At 35.9% G+C, this 11,107-nt stretch overlaps 1 pseudogene; it reads right to left on the reverse strand.

Moving 5' to 3' along the window:
* Window positions 1-10,084: 10,084 nt before the first annotated feature.
* LOC110192998 (periphilin-1-like) lies at window positions 10,085-11,107 on the reverse strand (annotated as a pseudogene).

Below are 11,107 nucleotides of genomic sequence, written 5' to 3' on the forward strand. Positions count from 1 at the left end.
TTCATTCATTCATATGCATGTCCGGTGTAAGTGTGGTTGCTCTCACCTCTGGTCTAAAGGTTCCTCAGACCTGTTTGTGTAGGCATCCTGGCCTCTACTTCTGTCTCTGGAGATGCAGTCTGAGCAGTCAGATTGCCCAGACCAGTGCCTGCTGGCTGAATGGCTTCGCTGGCCTGGGTCATGTTGCTTTACCCATTTGTTGATGCCACTCCTCAGGTGCTTTTAAAGTATCCTGGTCAGGGGAATACATTCACTTAGGTAAGTCCTGGCCAATGAAAGGGGGCTGGGGAAGAGGTCAGAATCCCTGGGGGAGGGTTCCTCCACTGATCAAATTGAATATTTGGATGTGATGAGCAGAACAGCAGAATGTGCATGAGAAATGGTGAACTCACTATAAACTTTATTCTTATCTACCCAGTATAGTGGCAGAGCTCAGCCTAGATTCTGTGTGACTCTTAGAAGCACCTTAGTTAACAGTATAAGGGCCCTGAATTTGGAGTCAGAGGACCTGGGTTTGAATTCTGGCTGACACTTCTTACCTGTGTGACCCGGGATGGACAACGACAGCCTGAGTCCGAGTGTCCTCATCTGTAAAATGAGGAGGTTGGATTAGAAGACTGCTAAGGTCTAAATTTTCAAATCAATTAAGGTTCAAGGTTGTCAAAGTTCCTAACTTAACCTGATGGGATTTTCTTGTCTCTCACCATTTGGAACCCAAGGGAGATGAGATAAAATGTGCTTACAATCCACAGTAATAACACAATAACTGGGGAAGCTTAGGAGGTAGAGGGAGAAATATATATATATATATATATATATATATATATATATATATATACATATATACACACACACACACATATAAAAGAATCATAGAGTACATTGGGATGGCTTTTTTTTAAATGGGTGGCAATAGAGGTCCTGTTCTGTTGTACTCTTGTCGGGGTTAGGTGTTGGGTTCACAAAGATTGCCGGCAGAATACAAGTCTTGGCAGGTCCCACCAAGTTGGAAAGGCTTTGAAGATGGGGCCATTGACAGTTTGTGTATCTGTTGTCTAAGTACCGGCCTACCCAAGCTAAAATAGGCTCATCTCCAGACTGGCAGGAACCAGCTCAGCTAAATTTAGTGAGGCTCATTACCAGGTTGTCTGCAAAGTGATGGATTTTTTTTTTTAATCATAGCAACTCCCGCAGACCTTTCCTACCGCATTTTAATGGGAATGTGATCTGTGTTGGCAGATTCGTCACATTGACAGATTCGTCACGCTGACAAAATCACATATCCTTGAAATATTGGATAAAGAAAGAAGTAAAAAACCAAAAAATCTCAGTAAACATTAACTTAAATACATTGAATAATTTATGATATAATCTTTTTATGGAAGAAATATCTTCTCTCTGAGTTCATATGGTGGTAACTGCTGCCAAACATATATTTACCACAAGGCAGAAATTATGAAGGTGAAAACCTAGACTATATTATGCTCAAGCATAGGTTCAGGCCTCAGAGAAAATCTGAACGCTCATTAGGATTCTAACTAGGCTTCTTTCAGACACAATTACATCAGAGTAACAGAAGTTTTTGTTGTTTTTTTACATATTGCAATCTGTATATTTCTCTTAGGGCATAAAAGTTAAAAAGAAGATAGCTCCATAATGGTATATTTCCTTCAATGTCATAAAAGTTGAACAAACTTAGTTAAACAGAGTCATAATCTCATGCATCCCCCAAAGAAACAAACTTCATCAAACAATAGGTAAACTAAGTCAGGTTACAGATTAAACTACATTTAGAGGATTCACAAATAGGTTTATTGACGAAGAGGAGGAGGAGGATTTACATAATGCCAAAGAGGCAGGGACAGTTGAGAATATTCCTCTGGCTTCTTATCTAAAGAATACCTAAGACTTTTTTCTTTTTTGGTGATGTAGTTGGGGTTAAGTGACTTGTGCAGAGGCCCACAGCTAGTAAGTGTCAAGTGTCTGATCTGAGGCAGAATTTGAATTCAGGTCCTCCTGACTCCAGGCCTGGTGCTCTATCCACTGTGCCACCTAGCTGCCCCAAGACTTTTAAGTAAATGTTTACATCCTATGGGACAGGTTTTAGTCAGATGAGGTTAATATTAACCAAAAGATGCAGGAGGAATAAAAGGAAATCAAAAAATCCCATAACAGTCCCTCGTTTTGAACACAGAAAGGTCTGCAATACCTGTCTTTGATCACTTACTTATAAATAATATCTATCTCTGCCCTGGCATATTTTCAATTGGATTTATGCATGCATTCCTATAGTCAGACATTAATATTGGAAAATATGGGATATGATAGTAAATCAAGAGTAATATAAGTATGATCATCAATATTAAATAACATCAAATCTCTTTGATCCAGCTTGTTTCTGGTGACCCACTCCAAATGTCCATTTAATAAGTGTATTTCATCTGGAGTCTTAGCTGTCCCATGTGGCTATCTAGTCCTTGGAAACATTTTCCCTTGGAGACTCTGGAATAGGCCTCGTTGCTCAGGGTGGTTCTGGAGAGGTGTTCCTCCTCATAGATCTGCTTCCCAGGTTTCAGTCATTTGCAGAAGTTCCCTAGGTTAACTAGTTCCTGTAATGAAAACCAGTTTAAATGTTATGGAGATAACCTTATTAACAACAGATCTACAAGATGAACATCAAATTGGGAACCTATAATTCACTTGACAGTTCAGAGAATTTCAGTTTTTACATGCTGCTTCCCTTTCTATTTTGAGATAAATGAAAAACCCTGAGAGGAAGTTTGGTCAGTGGTTTTGTAACCAAAGATGCCAAGAGAGATCCTGGGAAATCTTAAGTACCTTCTGAAAGGGAATTCCTCTGACAAGTGAAAATCAACCTTGACTGATGGGCATTTAATGAGGAGTTAGGCTGAGTCTTCAGCTCCTCCTGCTGAGAATGCGGCTTGATCATATGACTCAGCAGCCTCCAACAATCTCGGCAGGGGGAAGCCATCTCCATTCCGACCTCTCTGGCTCATTTTCTCCTTCATGAGCCAGGTCACCCTAAGCTCTAATGGAGAGGATCAGGGATAAGGGTTCCTTCCTTCAGGGTAAGAGCTTACCCAGAGTGGATTTTGTTTATACTCTAAACCAGGCCTGCACAATATACAGTCCACTGTGGTCTGCCAAAGGATTTTGGGTGGCCCACAAAAAATGTAGGATTGCCACTGTGCACTGTCCTGTTTGTCATGTGACCCATGGCAACTGACCATCGTCAGTCTGTCTCTGGTCTAACCTATCTGTGGCCCAAAGAAATGTAGCCTTTTTAAATTTTGGCCCCTACCTACTGCCAAGTTATGCAGGTCTGTTCTAAACAGAAATCAGGTCTCCTAGTTGAGTGAGGTCCCACCCCAAATTCACAAGCATGTTCTTTGAGGGCTACGAGAAATCTCACCAATCAGCCATGCCCTTTAAAGACTGACCAACCACAACAGGAGTTGGGTCTTTACAGAAAACAGAAGGAAAAAAAAAGTGGATCACAATGAATAGTTATTAATATAATAGTATAATATTAATTCTCTGAATCTTTACTTGAACCTTATACCTGCTATGGATAATTCTATCTATAGGATGAAGGAAGGATCTTAAAAAGAATCCATGAGGGCCTGACTTATAAAATGAGTCCTTCTGTTTCTTGATATTATCAGAGAAAGACTTCAAAACAGGAAAAAAGTCGATGATTTAAAAATTTCTTTATAATGTAAATGCAATTTTATGTGTAAAATTCTTACTCTAATTTTGAGAACTTATTACTAAAACATAATCAAAGAAAACCTGTTATGTCCCAGAAAAAAAATGTTTAATTCATCTGTGTATATTCAGTTGAACCTGAGGAACATTCAGTACTTTGTTCTGCATTTTCAGTATTGTTCTAAATTACTGTCAGATCAGTCACTTAACCCCATTGCCTAGCCAAAAAAAAAAAAAATCTAAATAAATTACTGTCAGATCAGAAGAAAAGATTTTTAAAATATATGTCATAAAAATATATCATCCAGGAACATCGTATTTATGTGTGCTTTTGCCATTGTTTTTAATAGAAATATCTGGGCATCAATCATATTACACACATACATACACATACACACATATATTCTAGTTCTTGGAGAAAACAGTCTAATCTTGTTTTTCTCAAAATTTACTACTCCATTAAAATTGAAAATTTTAACAAAATTTAAAACTTAAAACTTTTATGTCTTATTACATCCCATCTGTGAAACTATCTCCTCTTTGAGAACATATACGCATCTATCCTTAGAAACATATATATGTATAAAATATATATATGTATGTACGCACACATATATATATTCTCCCATTCATCTAGAAAAGAGGTGTGCTGTGCAGACCTGCTCATTAATAAGAGGAGGATGGCAAGGCTTAGGATTTATTTAACTAGGTGCTTAGGTTAGGAAGTTGAAATAAATAGTGAGTACAAATTAAGAAGAATAAAATGTAAAACATTTAAGTCTTTCAGGCTTGCAACCAATTATAGTAACTCAGACATGTTTGAGTATGCAACAACAAGCTCCATCATTAAACAAACAAACCACCTTTTACAGTTCTCCTGCCCTGGTTTTAGAAGTTTGCTATGAAAGCAAGGAGGGACATGGTTATAACAAAATCAAATTGTCCCTTCAAGGGCACAGATCATCCTGGCATAAGCATAACAGGATAAAGCTTCCTTAGCTTTGTTTGATTCCAGGTAAGAGTCACAGTTAGCTTTTATTTTGAAACAGAGTCAGTCATGCAGCAATGTTCCATATTATTCACAGGATATCAAAGCCGGACTCAGAAGTAACCAGGTGAGAAAATTTCCTGTTCAGAAAGGAAATAGCACAATGGGGAAACTGAGCCAATTCAAGGTCATCCTGTCAACCCTCCCAGGCACAAACATCCACCTGTAGCAGTTCTCAAATCACACTCTTTTGAATGGCACATAACATTTCCCATGAATGCTGGATTATTGACTTAATGATAATTCAGACAAGCATACCTAAAATCAAAACTGAGAACAATATCAAAGTATAGCACCAAAGTGCTTATGTGGAATAGCAAGCTCCCCTAATCACAGCTTAGAACTAGGTACGGTCATTATTTTTCTCATGTTGTTAGCTAACAATAAGCACATACAAAGAAGGCCTTATCTTGTTTGTCCTTTCTAGTTTAAACCCATCCTGAAGCAGAAAGCAATTAGAAATTAAGAAAATAATCACATTCTGTAATTATATGCATATAGTGGATACATGATAGTTCACTCAAAACCCAGAAAAGCACCAGGTCACTATAAGCTTCCATGTTGACAAATAATTATTATCTTAAGAAATTACACATTAACCACTAAGGCCAAAATAAAATCTTTAAACCTGGAGTTTGTTGAGAGTAAATTGGCTTAAAGGTGTAACTTCATTACATATTCCAGGTACAATTTTATAATTTTCATAAGCAATAGCCAAAAGTCTATCAGATAAAAAGAATCATTCTTTATAAAATAAACTTGTAATCCCTCTTATTTCAGCTGTGAGAGGTCCTAGTTTTTCATTAGACCACTTCAGTATTTTAGAACTTCACATTCCTTTAGCAACTTCTCTTACATGGTTGATAAGATTTTATGACTTCACTAAGGTTGAAGATCCAGGGGTCTGAAAATCTAGTAAGCCCTCAAAGAAATTTACAGAAAAACTTTTGTACTTTCCCCAAACACTAAATATTATTATCTGTTTTAAACTAAATATACTAAATTAAATACTTAAATTTTTAAACATCATGACCACATTTTAATAGCTTAACTCGTAATCTAACAGTATCCAGATTAAAAAAGAAGTTGATTTCCTAATATACAATTATACCACTCTCTAGGTCTCATTTTTCTTTTTTTTTTTATTAATTTATTTTGATTTATCAACAATCACCTCCATATGCTTTTGAGTTGAACATTTTTCTCCCCCTTCCTCCCCCCCACCCTCCCCACTACGGCGCACAATCTGATATAAGCTTTACATTTACATACCCATTAAACATATTTTCACATTAGTGAAGTTGTAAGTAAAAATTAAAACCAACAGGAGGAACCATCAGAAAGATGAAACAAAACTCAACAGAAGGTAAAAATAAGTGATAGCGATTCAACTTCCATAGTTCTTTCTTTGGATATGGACAGCATTTTCCATCCCGAGGCCTCTGGAGATGTCTTAGATCCTCATAATGCTGAGAAGGGTTCAGTTTAACAATCTTAGTCATTGCATAATGTGGCTGTTATTGTGCATAAAGTCCTCTTGGTTCTGCTCACTTCACTCAGCATCAGACCATATAAGTCTTTCCAGGTTTTTCTGAAATCAGCCTGTTCATCATTTCTTATAGCACAATAGTATTCCATTACATTCATATACCACAACTTGCTCAGCCATTCCCCAATGGATGGGCATCCTCTCAATTTCCAATTCTTTGCCACCACAAAAAGAGCTGCTATGAATATTTTTGTACATGTGGGTCCTTCTCCCATTTGTTTGATCTCTTTGGGATATAGCCTCTAGGTCTCATTTTTCAAAATTACAGTATTTCTTATACAATGATTTCTCAAAAAAATCACAATACAAGAAAAATTACAAGCCAAACAATATTATAGAATTTAAAACAAAACTTATTTTGACAGTCGAATGACATCAATTCCTATGACAGCATTTGCGAATCATCTTACATAGAAAAATCACTTTATCCATCTGTCAGTTTGGCATTCTATATTAATTGCATTCGAAGACCAGTATAAAGTAGTTACATCTTTAATTCTTATTCATGAAGTTTCTAGGCATATTGCCTTAATGCCAAATATTGAGTGTATTGTGCATTAAGATGTGTTCTACCTATTGAGGGTCAAACATCACAATTATCCAAATAGAACACATCTCCTTTTAAATGAGACCACAGAATAATTTAGTTTTAGGACAAGTTCAATCAAATCTGGAATTACAGTCACAAATAGTATCATTCAAATCTCACTTTTCCCAAGAGCCATCAGCTGCCAACACCTCAAATTACAGGGCCCACTACTTTCAGTTAGCCTCGTTGCAGAGATTTATGATGATGGTCTTACATTTTCATTCCTTTTTTGGGGGTTCCATGAGATTCTCCTAAAACATGGAAATTGTAAACTGAATGATATTATGACTGTATATACCCCACATGAAGATTGGAACACACCCTTCAAATGGTCCTTCAAGGACGGAATTTGGATATGCTATATTCAAATAATTCCATGCTGCAAAACAATTACTATAGTTCCCATTTGGTAAATGTTGTAACTTGATAGAATATTGTCAGTCTTGAATTGCTTACAGACATTTCTTCAAAAAGTTTCTCATATGCTTCTTATCTCGATGAGATAAAAAAAAATTTCAAACCTCTTTCTAAAACTCTAAACCCTTTTCTTTTTTTTAAAAATTAAAACAGAATGGTTGTTTTATTTTTTTTTAAAGTTTACATAAGAGGGCCTCATAAAGTTCCATTTTCCCTTTGAATTTCAACCATGCACAGCTAGGCTTTAAGGAGACATACTGACAGTACAGCACATTACCTGGGGATATTCTGCAGAGAACAGTGGAGTAATTCTCCAAAAAAAAATCTTAACAAGGAGAACTTCTTAGAACATAAACTACTTTAGTTCACATTTGAATTTGGATGCTGCAAAGTTACCCTTTAAAGTCTACCTTTTTCTACAAATAACGGATGTCCCTACAAAAATATTATTGATGGGTAACTGTAAAAACCTTTAGCTACCAAACACTATGTTTTGAGAGAAAGAAGAATAAAACTATATTTAATTGGTTAACCGTTAACCAATAACAATTTAAAATAAATATCTGCAATGAGACAATAACTTAATAGAACTATTTTTAATCAAGCTCAACCAAAAAGTTGTTCATTGTCTTTGGTATCTCTACTATATTTTCTCAGTTTTTATTCAAGAAGTGACATTAATAAAATTAAATACAGGAAAAAGAGAAATGGAGAATTGAGCAATAAAACTACTGTTGCCTTAGTTTTCTCTAGGCTGGGTAGCTGATAAAATAGTCCCACACATTGGAGAGGACTATCAGATGATGGATAAGTATTAGTTCTAGTTTATCATTCAAAAACTGTGGACTAGAATTCTAAGTGTTGAGAACTATGACTCAAAGTGGCCACATTTGGCAAGACTGAGAGGTTGGGGATGATTTGGAATTATATTTTTCTCTTACTCTTTCGTTTTTCAGGTGTGGTACTCATAATATCTGGTACTGCTCACATGGTTTCCTCTATTTCCATTCTAGCATGATTTTTAAACAAATGGCTGGCTGGAAATGAACATTGAACATAATCTTGGTCTCCTTCTGTTTGGAATCCTTCAAAACACTAAGAGAAGTCATTAAAAATGATGGCAGAATTCAGGTTAGAGAAGAGACACTGGAAATATAAAGAAAGCAGGCATCAATAATAACATGATTAAAAGCTCTGTGACTTAATAATGCCACAAAAAGAAAAAATAAATTTGTCATGCTTAATGTCAAAAATTGGTAGAATATCCATGGTCCTAGGAGTCCCTGATAAGGAGAGCTTAAAAAAAAAACAATACAACACCTTTAGGCTGAAATCACTGGTACAATCAATCTACTAAATCCCTAATGATCCCTGGAGCAAAAGACAGTTGATAAACACTGAAATAAAGACCAATGGGAAAAAATATATTGTTTCTCATGTCGATAAAGATTTCTTTCTAGGACTATAAAATTTGTGGAAAATCTCAGCCTAAATATGTCATTTACCTTTCAATTCACAAAGTTTCCCTTCCATCTGTCACAGACATGATCTTATAAGACTCATACTTCAATGCACTTATGAGATTCAAAAGTATGGGAACACAAAGATTTTGAATCAACAATTTAATATTAAAAAGCCTATATTCATATGTTTTGCATGATTGCATATGTATAGCCTATATCAGATTGTTTGCCTTCTCAATGACGGGAGGGGGAGAAAGGGGGAGAATTTGGCACTCAAAAATTTAAAAAACAACAAATGTTAAAAATTGTTTTAACATGTAATTGGGGGAAATAAAATATTAAATTAAAAAAATAAAAAGCCTGTATTCTTGATCTAGAAGTTATTAGAGGTTTAAGATTCTTTTTAGGAATTTTTATACAACAGAATAGTATATTTAAACTGGGATAACTTCAGGCAGTCAGCTAATATAGACAGTAGATCATTAGAATATTTAAAAGTTTGAAAGCTTAAGAAACAAGTCAGGCAATAAAACTATGACACCAAGTCACAGAACTTTTGAGTTGAACTTTCAAAATATAGGTCATGTGGGATTGCTAGATAACTAAATTCAATGGGTTTTCAATTACTTGAAAAAATTATTTCAATGCAATTTCTAATTGGTAAACTAAGTCTAGATTCACATGACAAAGCATATGATTGTACGGTGCGTGACACTGAAATTTTGTATCGTAGAAAACTAACTTGAGGCAGCTAGGTAGCACAGTGGATGGAGCACCGCCCTAGAGTCAGGAGGACCTGAGTTCAAATTTGGGCCTCAGACACTTATTAGCTGTGTGACCCTGGGCAAGTCACTTAACCCTGATTGCCTGGAAGGAAAAAAAAAAAGAAAACTAACCTCTAGGACATATTTTTTAGAGAAGCATACTTGGAAAAATGAATTGACACTCTTCATCCTGCAGAAAAAGCTTATGCTTAATTATGTTTTGTTTTGTTTTGTTTTTTGTTGAGGCAATCAGGGATTAAGTAACTTGCCCAGGGTCACATAGCTAGTAAGTGTCAAGTGTCTTATGCTTAATTATGTATCAAAGCCCTCTGCAGATTACTAATAAAATATTTTTAGATATTCTTTCAATACAATAATGATAAAAATATCTAAATATGTGGCTGATTGTTGTAAGGCATCCCTCTAACTACCCAGAAAAACTTTCCATATATTAAAGATTTATACAATCCAGAAAAAAAAAAAGCTAACATAGAAGTACAATATCTTTTGTGTCAGCATGAAATCTTAGAAAGGCTCCCCATATTCTTGACTGGCAGCATCATATTCTAATGAAATGCTTCTGTTCTTTAATGCATCAATCAACTGTATCACATAAATTCTGCCTCAAGGCAAACTGCACAGACTTTTCTAATGAAGGAGCATTATCAATCAGCGTTTTCACAAGCATCCCAAAAGTTTCACAGTCTCGTTGATAAACCCGTTCAATTTCTTTGATCTTTGATGCTACTCCTTTTGAGCGACTGGTTACCTGGTTGTCTTCAAACAATTCTATATTATCTGTGGTGTTTGTCTCAGGCTCTTTTGGGTGGTTGTCATATAATAGTGCCAAAGATCCAGCATCATAATCAACAATTTCTGATAAGTTATTCTCATCAGTCTTCTCTAATTTTTCTGCAGGCCACTTATTCACAGCCTCAGCAAGCTCCTTTTCAATTAGCCTGCTAGGTTTCTCCAAGACCTTTGATGAGGGAGCTGCTGTGGAGTTGTAGGGAGAAGTATCTCTTGATGTTTTCAAAGACTGAACAGAAGGTCTCTTTACTTCTATGCTGAGACTGATGGAAATAATAAGATTTGCTCTGTTCTGGAGAGTAATTTCTGCTGCTGACACTGGAGTCAGATCTGCTGTGTAGAGAATCTTTTCACTTTACAGGAGATTCCTGAAAGAACAGATTGTCCCTTTTATGAGGAGATTGTTCTCTCATATAATGGGAAAAGTAGAACCTTTTCTCTAGTGTCCCTCTAGTCAGGCTGTCTACTTATGGGATGATCATTCCTTGTTCATTTATACCTAGTCTCATAGCTCTGTGGGGTGGACCACTCATCATATTCTCAGTAATCAATATGACAATAATCATATTTATTGTAGCCTCCTTCAACAGGTCTGTCTAGCAGTGGTGGTTTCTTGGATGCTATATTATCTTCTCTATGGTAATCATCCTCAGGATTACTTTGTGGAGGTAAGTGTTTACTTGGAAGTCCGTCACATTCATAGTGTCTGTTAGACCACATATCCTCTCTTTATGCCAT

The sequence above is a fragment of the Phascolarctos cinereus genome, unplaced genomic scaffold, assembly GCF_003287225.1.
Source record: "Phascolarctos cinereus isolate Bilbo 61053 unplaced genomic scaffold, phaCin_HiC Scaffold_8;HRSCAF=390, whole genome shotgun sequence".
Taxonomy (NCBI): domain Eukaryota; kingdom Metazoa; phylum Chordata; class Mammalia; order Diprotodontia; family Phascolarctidae; genus Phascolarctos; species Phascolarctos cinereus.